Source organism: Cibotium barometz, chromosome 48 (genome assembly GCF_041138505.1).
Source record: "Cibotium barometz isolate CiBa-2024 chromosome 48, ASM4113850v1, whole genome shotgun sequence".
Lineage (NCBI taxonomy): Eukaryota > Viridiplantae > Streptophyta > Polypodiopsida > Cyatheales > Cibotiaceae > Cibotium > Cibotium barometz.
In genome coordinates, this window is record NC_141093.1 from 2,652,270 (window position 1) to 2,673,594 (window position 21,325).

Genomic DNA, 21,325 nt, shown 5'->3' on the forward strand with positions numbered 1-21,325 from the left:
CTCGTGGGGGTCGTTGGGAAAAAGATCCTTTGATCTCACTTCCTTATGGAAACAGTGTGCTTTGCTTGCGCAGATTTGGATGGTCCTTGTATACGAGCTCATTTGGCCATGAAAGTGAATAATATCTCCCCATACAGTATGAATGCGCTGAGTGTCGTATATCTCAATGCCCTCAATAGCCTCTATGCATGTGGTCTCCCAAATCTGCCGAGCTGTGATGCTAGCGACGAGCTCCCAAGTGGTATCAATCCTGGTCTATACTGTGTAAGAGGAATATCTTGTAGCATGCAACGTTGGGCCACATCAATGCATATCATTATAGCGGTGTTGAGATGATTGACCTCAAAATATTTGTGAACCAGATTGAGTGAGCCAAGCAATAGCACTCTTTAACATAAATGGTATCTCCCTTCAATTTGCACTTAAGCTGAGCTATAGATCCCCAAATCCTCTTAGCAACTCTACATCCCCATATGCATTGTTGCGCTGTTAGCTACCGGGCTGGGGGGGAGGCAGGGTATGCTCCAAAAATAGCTTTCCATTGATTAATGGGAAGGCCACCATGTAAGAATAACCAAAAGAAGCTGGGAGATCTGGCTCCTCGTGTATCATTGCCAAAGTCTATGCTAAAATCTCTTTTGAATGAATCTATCCAAGTAGGAGCCTGGCATTATGGCTAGTGTAGTTGAAAAAAGGTCGACTCTTTCTAAGATTGGTTGCATCAATCCGCTCCCACTCACCAAGATTCCAATTAAATTATCTGATAGGACATCCACCATACAACCATAAGTACCAAGACCCATGGGTCACAAAATTTCATGCACGGAGGGTCAACATGCCCGTGCTTTCCTGAGCAACTAGCTACTGTTACTGGATGAGAGGTAGTGGCATGATTAATCTCTTGCGTGTCTCATTTCAACAATCTCCATCCTAGTTGGATAGAATAAACAATACAATCTTCCTCTTCATCTAGAAAGACTAACACCTGTAATGGCACTCATGTCTTGGAGAAAACTCCTAGCCACCTAGGATGCTGTTGATTGTGAAATGTGCCAGTAATCCATCATGAGGCATAGCTGCATCAATTTGATCGATCTGTCTAAGAATTGCTTCAGAGGTGTTGGGTAGATACAAGTCTCTGATTATAGGGAGAGTTTTAAAAGTTTCCAATCAATAACTATCTATTCACAGCTCTCCTAGCCAGGCCACATATTTCCACATGTACCTAAAGATCGCCCAACCTCATCTCTAATGAGGTGATTCCACATAATGGGATGTCTATTAGCCTAATTCTCTGATCTAGGAAGTCTCTACCTCAAAAAAGGTCTCATGGTACTCCAGGCTCTGATAATGGCAGCCTATAAGTGGAGAGGAAGGTGCCCTATACTATGCCTCATTAAAGATGAAACATGAACTGCACATCCAATCTCCGCTACTATGAGGTGTACAAGCGGAAATGTGAAACTTAAAGAAATTCTTCCAAGGCTCTCAGTGCTTGGAAGGAATCCTCTCATTGCTAACTTGCAAAGCAATGCTCTACACTATATATCCAGATCTACAATATTCAACCTCCCTTCTTGTCTGGGGTATAATAGTCTCCCAAGCCACTCTGGCTCACGTGTCTAGTGTACCATCCAAACCTAACCAAAGAAATTTATGGACCAATCTCTGCAATGCATCTACGAGAGAAGCACCAACAAGAGGTGATGAACCAGGTTGAAGTAAGTACCCACCAAGGCTCTGGAGACTAAATCCAATCTCCTAGAACTCCAATGAAGAATTTTCTTCCTAATGCTCATAAGTACTGGTGCAAATTGTTGTGCAGGCGATATATCAACCCCAACTTGACACCCAAAATATCGGGTAATACAGCCTCTATCAATCCAAGTAACCTGAGATCTACACCCAATTAACTCTTTGTGAGTCACTAATCCAAAAAACAATTGAGTTATGCCAATTAATGAGAACCCTTACATCCAGGCAAAAAAGGAACATAAACATATGTGTGAGGCCTCAAGGACTATAGTAGTATCATTTAGCAAGCTCAGAGTCTAAAAGCTCATCCTCAATGTGCAAGGGTAGACTCTAACCATAAATTCTAGTAGTGGAGTGAAGAAAAATGCTCATAGCCTAGGCAACAATGAGATATACCATGGGGGCTAAGAGGCATCCTAGTTGTATAGAACGAGATATACCATGGGGGCTAAGAGGCATCCTAGTTGTATAGAACGAGAGATCTGAAAGCGATCACCTCGGCAACAATGAGATATACCATGGAGAGGCATCCTAGTTGTATAGAACGAGAGATCTAAAAGCGATCACCTCTACCACCATATGTGAGCACACTACTGCGAGTATCTTGATACAAGAATGAAAGCACCTCTGATCAAGTTGTGAGAGAATCCCATACATCTAAGAGTTCCTTCAAGGCAACCCCAATACTCTATCGTATTGACGTCTCAAAGTCTAGCAATAAGATGGCTAGGGGCTGGTTGCTTTCCTTAGCCCATTCAATCACATCCCAAAAAGAGAAGCAATACTACTAGCAACCTCATGCTTACTGCCTTGGCAAGTATTTTGTACTAGGCAGTCCCAAGCAATGTGATAGGCCTCCATTGACAATATTTGTCTTATCACCATTAGGATAAGGTGAATAAGATCCTCTATGTTCCACATTTCTTGAAGGGCCATAGTGACATGCTCCCAAAAGTCATCCCAAAATGTTGCAAAAAAGGTGGGTGAGAGGCTAAGTGTCCATGCATGGAGTGCTTGCCTAAACTCTTGAACTGAGATGGAGAAGGGGGAATCAAGTGAACACATCTCCTCCATGACCATCTAATCCAAAGCCTGAACCTTATGTCGTGCTCTATTCCTCTGGGGAGTATGGGGCTATGTAGTAATGAGCTGACAATAAAAGTCAAAGCTAATCTACCTCACCATATTAGGATCTGAGTGAAGTGCGCCCTAAGTATCCTCTAGCACTTTCTTTGATATGAGATGGGCCATGATCAACAAAGAAGTGTTTATTACATCTGCCTCCCATCTGAGTCCAAAATGACTCTTGGGCATGGTAACGAAACTCCGCTCTCTTTGCTCTAGGGAGTGATGAAGATCACCCCTTACAATACATAATCCATTGGGCATCGGGGTTCTTTCCATGTTCCCTCTATAATAACGATAACCTATGTTTGATAGCCCTATCTATTGGGCTATTAGACATAGGTTATTTCCATGTTCCCTCTGTAATAATGATGACCTCCCTATCTGCTCTAGGGAGTGCTGAAAGTCAGCCCTACCAATACATAAAGTATTTGCAATCCATTGGGCGCATCGGGGTGCTTTTCATGTTCCCTTTGTAATAATGATAACCTACGTCTGATAGCCCTCTCATGTGAAAGCTCTGCATCTAAGTAGAAATGTCACGAATACACACACAAGGAGAGTAGAGCCATTATCTCTTGGATATCGAATATATAAAACCACAAGGCAATGATCAGATTTGAAAGTGCTAGATTCTATGAGTGTATGTCCTCCCCTATCAAGAACCTAATCATCAACATAGAAGCAATCTAAGTGTGCATAGATGTAACCTACATCCCTCCTCATATATATTAGACCAAGAAAAGAGGAGTCAGGATGGCCTAGAATCAACATAGAAGCATTCTAAGAATGCATAGATGCAACGTGCATCCTTTCTTCTATTCGACCAAGAAAAGAGGAGAGAGGATGGCCTCTTTTGAATATCATCCTCAAGCTGACAATCTCTACCATGTATACCTACTTGTCCTCCTCTTTTGCTTGCAAGTTTCACCTCCAATGATCCAATGATCATCATCATGAGGAAGAAAATCAGTGAGGGTCATCCAAAAGGAAATCCTCTCCCCTGTGAGAACTGTCAATTTTTCACAAGAGGGGCATCTCATCCTCCAAAGTGACATCGACAATGAAATGAAGACTACTCTCATTGGGAGAGTCTATGGCTTTCACCTTGCTCATTTGATCAATGCCTTACTTTGATCTCTCTCATATTTTCTGCTCTTCCACGGGTTGGAAGTTGTTAGCGTAATGATGATGATACATCACACTTCATTATATCAGAATGCAATGATGATGATACTTCATACTATGCGCTGTAGTTGGAATGTAATGACGATGCTACAATACCCTCCCCTTCCCCCATGCTTGTGAAGGGAAGGGTTTCTCCTCAGAATAGGAAGGAGAGGTGGACCTCGCCTTGGAGAATTTCTCCTCCCTCACTTATGGGAGACTTGTTCTCACCTTGAAACGGGGTCCCTCTTCATCGACCACCACGAGATCTGGTCACAACTTTTAGTCCTTGTCTTCATGGGGATTGTCTCATGGAACATATAGGGGCTTGGTGGTGTTTTTCCATGTGGTCTCAAAAACAATGCATATATTACCATGTGTAGAGAGTGTGTACATGCATACATGTGCATATGTGGGGGGTTTTGTGTGTGTGTGCATATGTTACCACGTGTAGAGAGTGCACATGCAAGCATGGGGGGGTGTGTGTGGATATGTTACCACGTGTAGAGAGTGCACATGCAAGCATGGGGGGGTGTGTGTGGATATGCACGTAGGTGCATGTGCGCGTTTTTTAAAAAATTTGTTCATTTTTAGTCTTGTTTTGGGCTTTAAGTTCTTAATCATTTTTGAGTATATGTATAATGGAGTTTTAAGGTTTTAGCTTACCTTGTGGCCTCATTGAACAAAGGTGGAGAGTCGCTACCCATCCAAATATGAAAGCCTTGATGTCATTGTCATCGTTGGCTTTATTGAAGCACTTGATTGAGCTTTGTCTTTCTAGTTCGAGCTAGTGAGTTACTATTATGGTGTCATGCACATAGGTGTTGTGGGGTCTTGGTGATCTTTTTGAGCTTGGGGTTGCTTGATGAAGTGTGTACATGACTCTCTTTGGGGTTTGGCACTCTTCTTTGCGCCCACTACACATGGGCAAGGTTCTTGGTGCTTGGACTTCTCCAACTTCTCGGAAGGTGGTGTTGGCATAAAAGTCGAGGTGGAACCCACCACTCTCCATTCTTTCTTAAGCTTTGGGGTTGGTGTGGTAGAGGCATGGGCTTTAGTCTCCACTCCATCTTTGGTTTGGTATTTAATGGCATGGTTACAGAGGCTTGTGGTGAGAGTTTTTTTGACTTTAGATGTAGGAGACTTGTGCTTAATAGCCTGGTTGGGAACCCAACAGAATGTCGGTTGCTCAGCTCAAGCTAGTGTTGGGGAAGCCACCATCTGACTCTTTGGCTTTGGAGAGTGGGATATGTCACGCGAGGTGTTTGGGACCCACATAGAAGGGTATTCATCATAGAAGCCTTGAGCTTCTAACATCTTGATGGGAATCCAACGGGGCTCTGGGTATGGATAAAACTGCTTCTTGGGGCTCCTACTTGGTAGATCTCCACTTATGGGTAGTCTTCTGGCTAAATGGTGGCTCTACCACATCTTTGCTCCTGAGCTAGCCAAGGTACTCTAGGGTATCCACTCCTTGGTGACCTCCCTAAAGGGTTGTTGAGGTTGAGGTTTGGGGGTTGGTATTCATTGTCTCGATGATGAGGTTTTGGATCTCCATAATGGTTTAAGGGGGTGGTCGATGTGGCAAGGTGAGCGGAGTGTTGTTTTAAGGGTTACCTGAGGTGATGGCTTGTAAGTGGATGAGGCTTGGGATGTTGATAGGTTGGGAGTGCCATAATCCAACCACCAAGGGTACGGTAGTCATTCCATGGAGAAGCCATTGGCTACATAGTTCAATGGATGCAACCACTAACTACACAGTTAGTGGTTGCATCATAAGGATGAGGTGGGTGGTCAACATGCTGAGGTTTTGGATCTCCATTATGGTTTGAGGGGAGTGTTGGGTTTAAGGGTTACATAAGGTGATCACTTGTTATAAGTGGATGAGGCTTGGGACATTGATAGGCATTATAGGACATTTTGGAGGTCATTCGTAGGGCCTTTTCGTAGAGAGAGAAAACGGAGCGCATCCAATCATGAAGAAGGCAACGTTACGTTGAAAAACAGGTTATTTCTTTTTCCTGAATCCAAAAATTCTTCTTTTCCACCTCAAAATGTATTCTACTTACACTTAATAGTCACTTTTTACACCCGAATGCATTAAACACACCTACACTTTTTTGTAGAGAGGGAAACTTCTATTCCTATCCATATATTAAATACACGTATCTTTGCAGAGGAGGGAAAATTCCCTCCTTCTCAAACTTCCTCTTGGGCTTAAACAATTTCTCGCGCTCTTTTCATTTCCTCTACCTTTTGCACTCCATTTCCCCAAGCTTCAACCTTCTGCAGTCCATTTCCTCTTGAAACGATGGGTAGCAAATCTTATTTTATATCATCCTGATTTTGCCCCACTAATGAATCAGTGGATAGAAGTGCTAATCACCAAGGGCACCTAGGTCCTTATGCAGCCAAGGAAGAGAAGAAAGACAAGCAACAAGAATATCTTCAGGGCATCATGGAAAGGAAGAGTGAAAGACTTCAAGATAGAGGCTGGAAGGACAACCATCAAGGAGGTCCTAGTGCAGCATGTATATATGCATAATGAACTTGTGATTGAGAGTCAAGATGACATATCTTTGCCCTCGCATAGACCAAACTGTAAGTTAATCTATCGCTTGCCAATCTTCCATTTTCTCATAATGGTCTCATGAACTATGTAAACTCTTCATCTCTATGGTTGCAGATGTGTATCCCTCATCCTATGAGGAGTGGGAGCCAGTTGAGTGCATCATTGGAATTATGAATGTGGTTCATGCACACATTGGCTGGCTACAATATGAGGGGAGGAGCAACAAAAGCCTTCTAGATGCAGGTATCTTTTTCTATGATAATTTCTAATGTCTACTAAACAAGAAACACAATTGTGGCCGCTTGGAAGAGGTACCTTTGCAAGCTGAGTGGAACTACATGGATTGGCCTATCCCAGACTCCTCAGTAATGGAGTCAGCAAAGAGCAAGCTCTTCAAGGATGTGCAACGCTCTCTATGAGGGAGCATTCCAACTCGTGTAGTGAAAATTGTGGTTTACCTACCAATTATTGTGTTTGTGGAGCTTTTTAGCTTATTCCAGGTGAAGATAGCAAGAACCTTGCTCGTCTGCAAAGATTTGGATACATTCCTCTTAGTAAGACTTCTTGATGAGAGATGGTAGAGTAAAGTTTTTGACGATATCCATTGTAACATTGCACTGGAGACATAGTTGCAAAGTACATGATTGCAACTCAAACTTTTATCTTGTCCTTCTGGTATAGCAGGTCCCGTTACATCAATGGAGAGTTGGTGCCAATGGATCAGGAGACCGCAAGTGTAATGGAAAACAAAGTCATAGACATTGAAGTGATTGATGAGGCTTCAACACTGGTGACAATTGTTTCTATACGGGAGAAATGCAATCTACAATAGCTAAGGAAGGATATTGTCAAAGAATCCTTGCAAGACATACCGGCACACTTTACTTTCATTCACAATGGAAGAAAGGTCCTCCTTCGAAGGGAGCAACTAATACACATTCAAGATCATTCCTACTTGACTCTATCCATTTCAATGTGCTATTTTCACATAATTAATCAAGTCTATCTTGTTTAATAACACTCCTACTTGACCTTACCCAGTTGAATGTACTCTTTTAACATAATTAATCAAGAGCCTTTTGTCTGACTTTTATTTTCAAAAAACAAGACAATGTATACTATTTTTCAGGACACATTACGTCAATGAGAATAGGATAGTTGAAGACATTACATTACAAAAATGGGTTTCTCATTACATAATCTTGTACAGAGTCTTTTGATTTGTACAATCCATCTAAATATGGAATCAATTGTTCTTCCAAATAAACATCATTTGGGTTACCTTCGAAAGGAAGGGGTGATATCTATGTTCCAATGGGATTATACATTGCCTTTTCAGGGGTTCATCAATTAATAATGTATTTGTGGGATCATAGGGATGTTGGATATCCTCATAGCGCTTCATATGTAATTGATACAGTTGATGAATTAATACAGTTTGGCATGACATGCATGCCCCCCCGACTTTGTAATTCTCTGCAACACTTGGTCCAAAGCTCTTGGGCTATCTTTTGATCAGCAATCCATTCACATCCAAGATGATAAGCCTCCTCAACGTCTGGAACCATTATTAACATGATTCATACTTCTAATCAGTGTGAATATGATTGAAACTTATAATCATTGTTAAGGGACAAGAAGCACTTAATAAAAACAATTGTTAAAATTGAGTTGGTTACATTACATCAGGTACATTAGTCTTGGAATCTTCATCAAGCTTGGGATCCTCACTAGCCTTGGGATCCTCACATCAGCCTTGGGTTCTTCATTGTTCACCTCCTCATCAAGCCTTGGCTCTGTCTCTTTAGTTTGCTTTGCCTCTGTCTTCTCTTTAGGCTTTGACTCTGTCTCTTCAGCTTGTTTTTCCTCAACAGTCTTGGGTTCTTCATTGTTCTCCTCCTCATCAGGCCTTGGCTCTGTCTCTTCAGTTTGCTTTGCCTCTGTTTCTCTTCAGGCTTTGGCTCTGCCTCTTCAGCTTGCTTTGCCTCATCAGCCTTGGGTTCTTCATTGTTCACCTCGTATCGGGCCTTGGCCTTGTCTTATCTTCAGGCTTTGGCTCTGTCTTTCCTTCAGCATTTGCCTCTATGTGCTCAGAAGGCTTTGGCTCCCCCCCTTCATCCTGAAGAAGCATCTCAACATCTGCAGCATTGGGGAAGTTTGGCTGGTTGTTCTCAGTCATCTCCATGGCATTCTTTAGTATTAAACGTACCATGATCACTCTATAGCGCTCCACATAGTTGCTAGCATAGTTCTGTAAGAGGCGGTCTGGAATACACAAAATTCACAATGTCAAACTAATCTAACTAAATCAATGTCCACTCGATGATTCTTCCACTTACCTTGGACATGAAGGGATTCATGGAGAAAAGACTATGGAGAATATATTCTGCATGGATCATCACTCTCCAACCACAGGAGTGTGAGTCTCCTTGCTTGGGCACTTGAACCTGCTTGATCTCTCTGACTTGTACAATTCATAGTCTCCATATTGGGCACCAAGAACAACAAGAAGCCTTTTTATACACCTGCATAATAAATAAGCTTTCACAATAAGATACACTGCCAACTTCAAGCACTCTAAGATACTAGAGAAAGGTGCTTTGGATGTTTACTTACAGTCCTAACTCAGGATGTGATCTTGGTATTGAATTAAGTGTTGAAATTAGAGCAATGTGATGAGCTATGGTGGATCAAATACTAGAATCAACATCATTAATAAAGTGATTAGCAAATAATTAAGATGTAATTAGCAAATAGCTTAATGTAGGCATGGATAATAAAAAACTAGCAAATTCTCATTAGGCCAATGCCTCAATTTATAGAGTTTACATCAAAGCATCTAATCCCACTGATTTCTCCTTAATTCACTCCACCTCTCCCAGAATATCTCCACCTCTTTTCCTTGATTCTCTCCACCTCTTCACTTTTCTCAGAATATCTCCACACTTCCTAAATCTTCTCATGCTACCCTTTATTCTCTCCCAGTAGATTCTTCTCACCTTTTCACAGGTTCTTTCACATTTACTCATTCTCTTTTATAGCCTCTAACCAAGGGCTTGTTCCCGCACACACCCTATTCACTTGTATATTTCAACACCTCCCCTCAAGTGAATACTCCTAGCACACCTAGACCCTATACCAAGTTTCCCTCTTACTTAATAGTCTGCGACTGCGACTAGTGTCTAGCACACCTCCCCTCAAGTTATCTTAGCACACCTAGACCCTATACCAAGTTTCTCTCTTACTTGATAGCCTGCGACTAGTGCCTCAAGTCCCTAAACTCCATAGTCCTTGACACTCTCTCTCTCTCTATGTGTCCAAGGCTACTGTAAGTGCCCGCGACCTTGACTAAAGTGCTCACACATACATCTACCACGTGGCCTACGTCATCGGTGGCTCAGAGGTGGTTTTACTTTGTTGGGGCAGGTTACATTGAGTTGTGGGGTCTCCCTCTCTCTCTCTCTCAGAGATTTTTACATGGCTCCTCACTCTTTGGAGCCTCACATCTTCTCTTGTCTTCAGTCTTCTTGTCGTGGAAGCTTCTCTTCATGCGTCCATGTCTTCCTTTTCCTTCAGTCTTCTTGTGGCAGCTTCTCTTCACGCGTCCATGTCTTCCTTCAATGCTTCCTTTAGATCTTCTTCTCGGTGTGGATCCTCTTCTTGGAAAGAGATCTTCTTCTTCTTCCATGGCTGGGGCCATGAGCTTGTCCTTCAGGTCTTCTTGCTCCATGTGAGCAACATGTTTAAACATTTTGTTGACAGTTCTTTTGGGCTTTTGATGTTTATCTTGTATCATTATGTAATGCAAACCCGAATTTATGCGGGAGGTCTTATCTCTTGCCTTATTCTGGACAAGGGCAGTGTCTGATCCCATATTTACACTGATGCAATGTGCCCAATACAGCTAATCTGCAATGTTGGCACAATGGAGGAAGACTATCTCTATATTGCACCTGAGGACCTTTACATGCTTGTAGAGAAGGATAGGGAGATCAATGATAGTGTTGTTCTCATGTGTATGACTACATTTTTCACATATGTTTATTTTCTCATATATTAATATTTTCTCATATTTTGTTCATTTCTTTATAAACTCTTGTAGGGCACTTATGAAGGAATTGCTTCCAAATCAAGTCAACAAAATATTCATTTGTGATTCCTTAGTCTCGCCTGATTAATTGATATGAAGAAGAAGACTTCCGAGCTGGCATCCTATTTCAAGCCAATGAGAAATAAGAACATTTGTTTTGTTGTTTTGCCATATGTAGAGAGGTTCATCTCTCTAACTGATGATTCCTATGTGTTTAAATATTTGACATACGATATTTGCTTTCTTAAATATATCTTTTTCTTTTTTCCAGTGAGCACTAGAGTGCTTGTGTTATTAATCTTCTGAGAAGGACTGTTATTTTTTTCATGAACAGTCTAACTAGCATGCGTAGGCATATTAAATTGTAAGTAAATCTCCTTAATAACTTGAATATTGAGCTTCATACTTTATTTTTCCTTATATTCAAATTTGGTTTTTAATAGGGCATGTAAGAGAGCTATTGCGGCTATTGAAGATGAATATCCAATATAAAAAGGAGGCAGAGTATAAGTTTCTGAATTAGCCAGTGGCTTTACAAAAAGATTCTACCTCATGTGGATGGCATGTTATTGCCAATGTGTGGAAATATCTTTTATCTAAATATACCGAGATTGATAGCAATGTAGGTTAAGTTAAAACCCCACTATTTTTATAGTAAATCTTTACTTAATTTTTTAACCTATTTTCTATAGTTCTTGGTTCTTAAATCTGAGAAGTTTTCTTAATTTGATAGACTCTCTACATCTTCAAAATTTTTTGGATTATGGTCCAATTAAGGTTCCAATGGGCCAATTGGATTAATCCAAGTGTTGGGATGAGATAAATCCAAAAGAATAAAAGAAAATACCCAAAAATGAGTAAATGCTCACATAAGATGAAGAGTTGACTGAGTACAAGGTTTATTAGTTAAAAATTATGACATATTACTAAAAAAATGAGATATTTTGGAATAATGATGCATTTTCGACACCTTGTAAGGAAAAGGGGACTCTTGAGGTAGGCGCCTCTTTCACATGTGTGGAAGGATTTTTAATTCAAAAAAATTATGATATTTTTATCTCTCCTCTCTCCTGGATCACAAACCAAATAAAAAAGGGAGCCAAACTGGTCCAAATCTTGTCCAAATTGAGTCAAACTGAACCTGGAAAATTCTAGAACCCAGTTGGACTTGGTTAGTGGCCTCCCTGACCTATAAATAGATCCTCAGTCTTTTGAAAAAAAATATTGGAGCTATACCATGCCAGTATTATATTAAAATAATCATATTTTCTATTATCCCTTAAATTTTTCTCTCTCTTGGGAGCTTGGAGCTCTCGCTCTCTCTACAACAACTCTTGGAGTTGCTCTTCTCCTCTTGGTGGACCAATTGATTGGTCGGGGGCTTCACTACAATTAGAGAATCAAGCCAAACTTGGAGGTAAAATCAAATTTTATGTTTTTTTTTTCAATTTTCTCAATAACTTTCTTCTTCTCAACCCTTCTCAAGCTTGAGAAGCTTTCTAAATGATTGTTTTAATTCAAATCAAGCTTTCCCTTAAAGTCTTAATGCTTAATTAAGAGAGTTAATTTTTATGCTTATTTGTAATGCTTTCTTTAAGTAAATCTCTCTCTCTAAAAGAATAGCCATCCTTATGGCTAAATCCCTTGAAAAGGGATGCTTCTCAATGATAGTCTCTTAGTTCAAAGCTAAACTCTAGGCTTGATAAGCTAGAGATTAAGAAAATGGTATTTTTATGATTTTATGTTAACAAAATCATGGTTATTTATTTTAGATTATTTATAAGTAGTTAAAAACTACTTTGATTGATTCTAAATGAGAAATAGATTATTCTATCAATTTGGGAAAAGAAAATAATGGATTTAGCTTAATTTAGTGGGATAATCATAATTAAGTTTATGATTATGGTTACAATTATGATTTAAATTCATAGTTTGATTTTAAGCATAAAAGAGGAACTACTATGATATTTTCATTACAAGCTTTTATTCTTTAGAAAAAAAATTGAGAATTATAAGTAATAGCACAGCGAAGGTATGGCAAAATTTTCAGAAAATACTACATATCTTATTTTTATGCATAATGCTAAAAGAGGACTTCCTACCATATTCTAGGATTAGACATCCTATGCAAAAAGAATGATTTTCATCATATTCATGAGAAATAATTTCTTTGTAATTATGCATAATTAATTGATTATGAGAAAAGAGTAAATTTTGGTGAATTTGTTTTTATACAAAAAGAGAAATTCCCATGATATTTGAGATCCAAGTAATTAAATGGTAAAAGAGAAATTTTTGATAAATTTATTTTTATACAAAAAGAGGAATTCTCATGATAATTGAGATCCAATTAATTAAATGGTAAAAGAGAAATTTTTGGTAAATTTATTTTTATGCAAAAAAAAAAGATTTTCCATGATAATTGAGATCCAAGTAATTAAATGGTAAAAGAGGAATTTTTGGCATAATTTAAATTATGAGTATTTATCAAAAGTGGAATTTTGAGCATTATTAATTTTATTAGGAAATACGGGTAGAATTGATTTTTGTAAATCCCATGAATCTTTTACTCAAAAAGAAGAATGTTGAATATATTTCACTTGAGAAATTTGAGAAAGAATATGAAAATATCCATCGAGAAAAAGTACCTTTAACTAGGACAAGCAATTGGCAGAAACTTAGAAAAGTCCCATCGGTATCGAAAGTAGAAAAAGATACTAAATATGAATGCGATGTGATAAGATGTGAATGCGATGTGATAAGATGCGAGTGGATGTGATGAGATGTGATGTGGGTGTGGATGTGGATGTGATGAGATGTGGATTGGATGTGATGTGATGTAAATGGATGTGGATGTGGATGTGGATGTGGATGTGGATGTGAATGTGATGAGATGTGAATAAGATGTGATGATATGTGAAAGGATGTGATATGATGTAAATGGATGAGAATGAGATGTGATGATATGTAAAAGGATGTGATGTGATGTAAATGGATGAGAATGAGATGTGATGTGATAGATGTGCATGTGAATGAATGGATGGATGTGGATAGATGTGAATGTGAATGAATGAATGGATGTGGATGAATGTGATAAGCTATGAATGGATGTGGTGTGATATGGATAGATGTGGATGTGATGTAATGTGGATGGAATGAATGTAATTTGATGTGGATGGATATGAACGAGAGGTGATAAGACGAGGATGGATGTGACGAGATGTGAATGAATGTGGGATGTGAATGGGTGTGATGGATGTGATGAGATGTGTGTGGATGTGGTGAGATGTGAATGTGATGTGAATGGATGTGATGTGATGTGGATCTGGTTAGATATGAATGGATGATATATGATGTGGATAGATGAGATGTGATGTGATGTGGACTTGGGTAGATGTGAATGGATGTGAAGTGATGTAAATAGATGTGAACGTGATGTGATGATATGTGGATGTTATGTGGATCTGAATGAATGTAGATGGATGTGATGTGATATGAAATGGATGTTATGTGATATGGATATGTTGTGATGTGATGTGATGAGATGTAATATGATGTGATTGGATGAGAATGGATGAAGGACGATGGGAATACATATGATTGGATGTGGAATAAGCAATGTGAATCGATGTAGAAGAATGTGGAATAACAAGAAATGATGTGGAACAATGTGGAAAGATGAGAGTTCGTTAGAAATTGTATTTATGAAACCTGTTTTTAAAGGACTGTTTTGTGTCAAGAATGCTGGGGAAGCATTTTGACCATCTTGTAAATGAGATGGTGGAGACCTAAGTGATAAAGTTACAACAGGTGACAGAGAGTCAATGGAGGATGTCTCGCATAGCAAGGTCGCCCGAGGTCTCGGTTCAATTTAAATGGTGAGCTTCCAGAACGGTGGATGAGGGACCAAGGAAGCAGCCTATGAGTGAAGTGCTAGGTGACCTGTGAAGGAGCCTAGAGGGTGCTGACCATACGGTGCTCAGGCTCTGGGTCGCCAAAGATACCCACGCGTGCGTCGGGGAGAAGAAAATGGAACAAGGTGTTAGAGTTGTTTTTCTGAACTCGAGCATGGATCTGGTTGATTGGCCTTGCTGGATCTCAATGGATGAGTCCATGGCTCTTTTATATGGATCTGTTGGTTGATCTTGCTGATCTTCAATGGAGAGTCCATCTAGATTTTCTTAAGTGAATATATTTTCGAGTATTATGAGCTAGGAACTATTGAAAAGGCCCCTGAGTGGACAGGTGGTGAGCATTCTGGTTACCAATGATGCCATAGGTACACCGATGAAGGAATGATTGCAAATTGGAACTCAAGCTAGATATTTTGGAGGATTATGATCAGTGATGATACTATGGTTTCATTAAAGATTGTTTTAAAGACAGCTGAATCTGTGAAACAGGCAGTTTCATATTGGGTGTGTAAGTGGTGTGACTATCTTGAAGTTTGCTTGAAGCACCGGCTAAGGGGCCTGGGAACTCTTTTCCCTAGTACTCGGGGCAAAACATAACCAAATTTCTAAATGGACCCTATCACTATAGTGGTTGGGTAGTTGGCTAACCCATGGGATTGGATGGGGTTAGGCTGGACTGATGGATCCCTAAAATGAGACTCAATTATGTTAAGCTACGATAGTTGAAGTAAATCCCGGATAACCCTTGTTCTATGGAAAAGAATCAGCGGATGTGCCTCTTGATGAGGAAAAAAGAGTTGGAATCTATGATCCAAGTGCAAGTCTCTTCCGTGATCTGATCATGAGGCTTACGGGGTCAGTCGGATCAGTTTGGTTAGTGATGACCTTGACTACATTAGAATAAAATATCTTGGAGGAATTGCCTATGTCTGCTGGTTGAGGGAAGTTTTTTCGGGTTCGATTTTGGAAGAACCGAGGGATTAGTCTCTTGTCCGGATATCCATGGGCGAGGCCCCGAGTGAGAGGCTTTGCCCTGCGCAAGAAGTGCTACTTCCGCTGCTAGCACCCCAGAATTCGTTGCACGGAGGAGGCAGGGATCTTTCAGCTGGTATCAGAGCGAATTGGCTAAATTGGATCAATCAAGAAGCAATAAATGTTAAAAATTTATGAAGTACCAGTAAAAGATTGTAATTGTGTGATGAAATTCATACAAATTGATATTCAAAATAAAGATTCATAAATTGGAAATTGGGTCTTCAGATGGAAGTACCGTAATTGTATGGAATCCCTGACTTGCTTGAGGCCTAGATATGATGGTATTTACCTTATAACTCCAAGGACCGTGACTACCCGTATATACCGTGGGTATATCCGCAGCTCTTTATTGACAATATATACAAGTAAATCTAAGACCTTGAAATTATAAGCAAAAATACTATCAAGATGATGAATTTGAATGCTGGTTGATATGATTTTAGAATTCTGGCTGAGAATTGATAAGTTGATTTGGATTCTGATTGAAAGATGATGATTCCTCAATTCAGGTTAAAAGAAGATAAGTTGAATAAAGCCACAATGAGGATGAATGGAACGAATCCTAGTGATGATGTTAGTAATTGGAATGACGATTATGACTTCAGCAAATCACTATGAGATTAGTGGATTGTGCTGATAGATTGTTGTTGTTTGACCTTTGACCCAGTGGATCTAATTAAGGAATGACAAATTAAGAACCTACATAATTGAAATTCCCATGGAGGAATGTTCAGATGGAATTTTTGGTTTGATGGACCATTATTGTGATAAGAATATGAATGAATTATTCTTTGGTAATGAGTTTTGTATGTTCTTCTTCTAGAAGAGATCTTTATCCCAAGATTCTGTGGGGGGATAACCAATCTAAAGAACCCCATAATCAGTTGGATCTAAAGTCAGATATGAATTATAAATAAAGTGGCCTTTTCACCTCAGTAGCTTGGTTAATATGGAAAAAAAGAGATTTAACTAGAATTTTCGTATTGATAGGATCATGGATCGAGGCCGTCATGGTAGGAATGTTAACCCCCAACTCGATGAGAAAGATCTCGACTTGAATGTTCATAAAACTCTTCATAGATCGCAGCCTGGACCTTTGAAGGGTGAATAGGAAAAGCTCTCTCTCTCTCTCTCTACAACAACTCTTGGAGTTGCTCTTCTCCTCTTGGTGGACCAATTGATTGGTCGGGGGCTTCACTGCAATTAGAGAATCAAGCCAAACTTAGAGGTAAAATCAAATTTTATGGTTTTTTTTTCAATTTTCTCAATAACTTTCTTCTTTTCAACCTCTCTCAAGCTTAAGAAGCTTTATAAATGATTGTTTTAATTCAAATCAAGCTTTCCCTTAAAGTCTTAATGCTTAATTAAGATAAAGTTAATTTTTATGCTTATTTATAATGCTTTCTTTAAGTAAATCTCTCTCTCTAAAAGAATAGCCATCCTTAATAAAAAAGGATGCTTCTCAATGATAGTCTCTTAATTCAAAGCTAAACTCTAGGCTTGATAAGCTAGAGATTAAGTGTTGGATATGATAATTCTGATGGGGAGAAAACCAGAATTAGGGTTAGAGTTCATTCATGGGAGACATACACAGAGAAGCACAAGGGAGAGAGAGAGAGAGAGAGTTGTGGGGATAAGTCAACTCATGAGGCATGAGTGTGTGACTCCCCTATCACACATGTATATTGCACTAGTACACATAGTGCACTTAGTACATTAAAAGTACTAAGTGTACTATGTACTATAACTTATGGGCTTGTACACACTATAAGGGTGGGCATAACGCCTTTACCCAACAACCTCCCACTTAAAGGCAAAGTGCCCTTAAGTAAAGGAAAAGAAAAAATCAGCATGTACATGATAATATACAAGGCCATATCAAGGCTGAAACTGGCCTCATCCAATGCCCATCAAGTGTCTGCAATGAGCAAACCGCTCCGAAGGCAAACTCTTCGTCAACAGATCAGCCGGGTTGTCATCCGTATGAATCTTAACAAGCTGAATTTGCTTGTTCTCTATCACCTCTCTGATGAAGTGATACTTCACATCCACATGCTTCGTCTTTGCATGAAAGACAGGGTTCTTTGCCAACTGGATGGCACTCTGACTGTCACAATGCAACAATGGAATATCCCCTGTATAGCCCAAATCAACCACTAACCGAGATAGCCATAATGCCTCCTTGCAAGCCTCTGTGGTGGCTGCAATATACTCGGCCTCTGTAGTAGATAAGGCTGTGCACTTCTGCATCCTGGATATCCATGACACAGCACCTCTTGTGAATGTAAATACATAACTGGTAGTAGACTTCCGGTTATCTGGATGACCGGCATAATCCGAATCCGTGTAACCATGCACTAATGCATCCTGTTTGCCAAAGCAAATGCACATATCCTGTGCGCCCTTCAGGTATCTCATGACACCTTTCACTACTTCCCAATGCTTCTTGCCAGGGTTGGCCATGTATCTAGAAACCACTCCCACTGCAAATGCAATGTCCGGCCTAGTAGCAACCATGGCAAATATGAGACTGCCACAAGCTGAAGCATACGGAATCTTGGCCATATCAGCCCTGTCTCTATCCGACTGTGGGCTGTCCATAGCACTGAGTTTCACATATGGAGGCAAAGGAGTACTAGCTTTCTTCCCCCCGTCCATATTGAACCTCTGCAAGACTTTGCCAATGTATTCCTTCTGAGACAAATACAACACATGCTGATTTCTGTCCCGAAGTATCAGCATACCCAAGATGTGATTTGCATCACCCAAATCCTTCATATCAAAGGTTTCATGCAGCCTCTGCTTCAAGGCATCCATCTCTTTACGAGATTTCCCGGCAATCAACATATCATCAACATACAAAATGAGAATCAAGAGACTGCCATCCAAAGCTTTTTTGGTGTACAAGCAGTGATCTATGTCACTTCTCCTGAATTTCTGAGATTTCATGAATGTATCAAATTTATGATACCATTCTCTTGGTGCCTGTATGAGCCCATAAAGACTCTTTTTCAGCTTGCATACAAGCTTCTCCTTTCCACTTACTGCATAACCCTCTGGCTGCTGCATATATATCTCCTCATGGAGATCACCGTGAAGAAAAGCAGTCTTCACATCCATCTGAATCAAGTCCAGATCATCATGCGCAACCAAAGCTAACACAGCTCTAAGTGTGGTCATTTTGACCACTGGAGAGAAGATCTCATCAAAGTCCACACCATATTCCTGCTTGAAGCCCTTAGCCACTAACCTGGCTTTGTATCTTGCATCTGATGCAACTTTGAGCCTGTATACCCACTTGCATGGCAAAACCTTCTTGCCTGCAGGCAAAGGCACCAACTTCCAAGTTCCATTTTTATGCAGAGAATCCATCTCTGACTTCATGGCACGCTCCCATAGAGCTTTGTCTGCCCTCTGTAAAGCCTCTTTGTAACATGAGGGCTCCCCACAGTCAGTGAGCATCAAGTAGTCAACCCCTGGAACAAACCTGTCAGGGGCTCTGGAGGGTCTAGTAGACCTCCGTACCCAATGACCATCATTTGCAGGTTGCTGTCCAGCCTGCATATCACCCATTGGTGGCTCCTGTTCCATGCCATAAGGCTGAAAAATTATGCCCGGTATATCCTCTAACTGTGGTATATCCATAGGGATATCTTCTGCCATCTCTGGCTGTCCATTTGGACCATTTTCAGCACCATTTACGGGCTGGTTTTCCTGCTGTAATGGCTGATTTACAGCCCTTTGTTGTTGTCCATGATGTCCATCATCATCAAAGATGACTCTGCCAGGCTCCTGTTGCCTTGCAGGCTCCTTATACATGCATGTTTCATCAAAAATGACATCATTGCTGCGTATGATATTTCTATTCATGGGATCCCAAAGTCTATACCCCATTTCACCTCTGTCACCATATCCTAGGAATATGCATTTGTGAGACTTAGGATCAAGTTTGGTGCGCATTTCCCTGCGTATGTGCACGTACGCAACGCAACCAAACACTCTCAAGTGCTTGTATGATGGAGGCTTCCCTGTCCATACTTCTTCTGGCACTTTCCCACCAAGCCTCGTGTTAGGTGACCTATTTATAAGGTGAACGGCTGTCATAACAGCTTCAGCCCAAAAACCATGAGGTAATGCAGCATGTGACAACATAGAACGGACCTTCTCCTGAATGGTCCTGTTCATCCTCTCTGCTGTCCCGTTTTGTGGAGGATCATAAGGAGTAGAGAGCTCCCTCTTGATGCCTTTAGCATCACAAAAGTCCTGAAACTGTTTGGACGTATACTCTCCACCATTGTCGGAACGCAAAGCCTTCAGTGTTTTGCCAGTTTGATTCTCAACATGAGCAACAAACTTCTCAAACACTGAGAATGTATCACTCTTCAAACGAAGAGGATAGACCCACACCTTGCGTGTGGCATCATCAATGAAAGACACAAAGTATTTTGCCCCTCCCAAAGAAAGCTAAGGCATCTCACATACATCTGTATGCACAAGCTCTAACTGAGCATCTTTCTATCCAAGAGCTTTCTTGTGGGGGCACTGTAGTTGCCTACCATATATACAATGCTCACAAAACTGAAAACTTGAAAACTTTAGAGAAGGCAAGTAACCCAAACGAGACAATTGCTCCATTCCCTTGACACTCATGTGTCCCAACCGGCTATGCCACATAGAGATTTCCGGCAGCTCGGTTGCATTTACATTAGCATGGTGACAAACACCTGCATGCATAAAATAAAGAGTGTCCACCTTAGAGCCTCTGGCAACAACCAGTGAGCCCTTACTAATCTTCCACTTTCCACGACCAAATGTGGTAACATAATCAGCATCATCAAGCTGTCCAGTAGAAAGTAGATTCTTCTTGATCTCAGGCACATGCCTGACATCATGGAGCATAAGCTGTGAGCCATCTGAAAACACAAGCCTCACATCACCTCTGCCAAGAATCTTGCATGCATGGTTATCACCCAAATAAACCACTCCTTCATTGCCAGCAGTATACCTGACAAACAAGTCTCTGCAACCTGTGACATGAAAGGAGGCACCTGAATCAATGATCCATGAGTGCATACCATGACCACCTGTAAGAAGTGAATGGGCATCAAGTGAAGAAGTAAATAGGACCTCATCCTCACTGCCACCTGCATGTGACACATTGATTTCTTCAATCTTGACTCCACTTTTGCCCTTTGGCTTTACATCTTTGGCTTCATCCTTCTCTTTGTCTTTGCCTTTTCCCTTTTCTTTTTGATCATTTTTCCATTTGTAGCATTGCTTTTTAATGTGTCCCTTCTTGCCACAATAATGGCATTCCAAATCCTTTTTGGAGCGAGACTTGCTCCTTCCCCTTTCTTGGCTTTTCCCCCTTTGCTGGGATCTCCCACGTGCATTCATTGCATTGGGCTTTCCAACAGAGTTGTTCTTCCTGTTCATCTCTTCTTGAAGAAGAGCACCCTCAACATCTGCATATGACATCATAGCATTCGAATTGCTAGTGGCTGTCCTAAATGTGTCCCAACTCTCTGGCAAAGTGCATAACAAAAAAGTGGCTTTGAACTCATCGTCCATTGCCAACTTTTGATTGATGACCTGGCTGACAATACCATTAAACTCATTTAGATGGGCTGTCATAGAAGCCCCTTCCTTCATCTGAAGACCTATGAG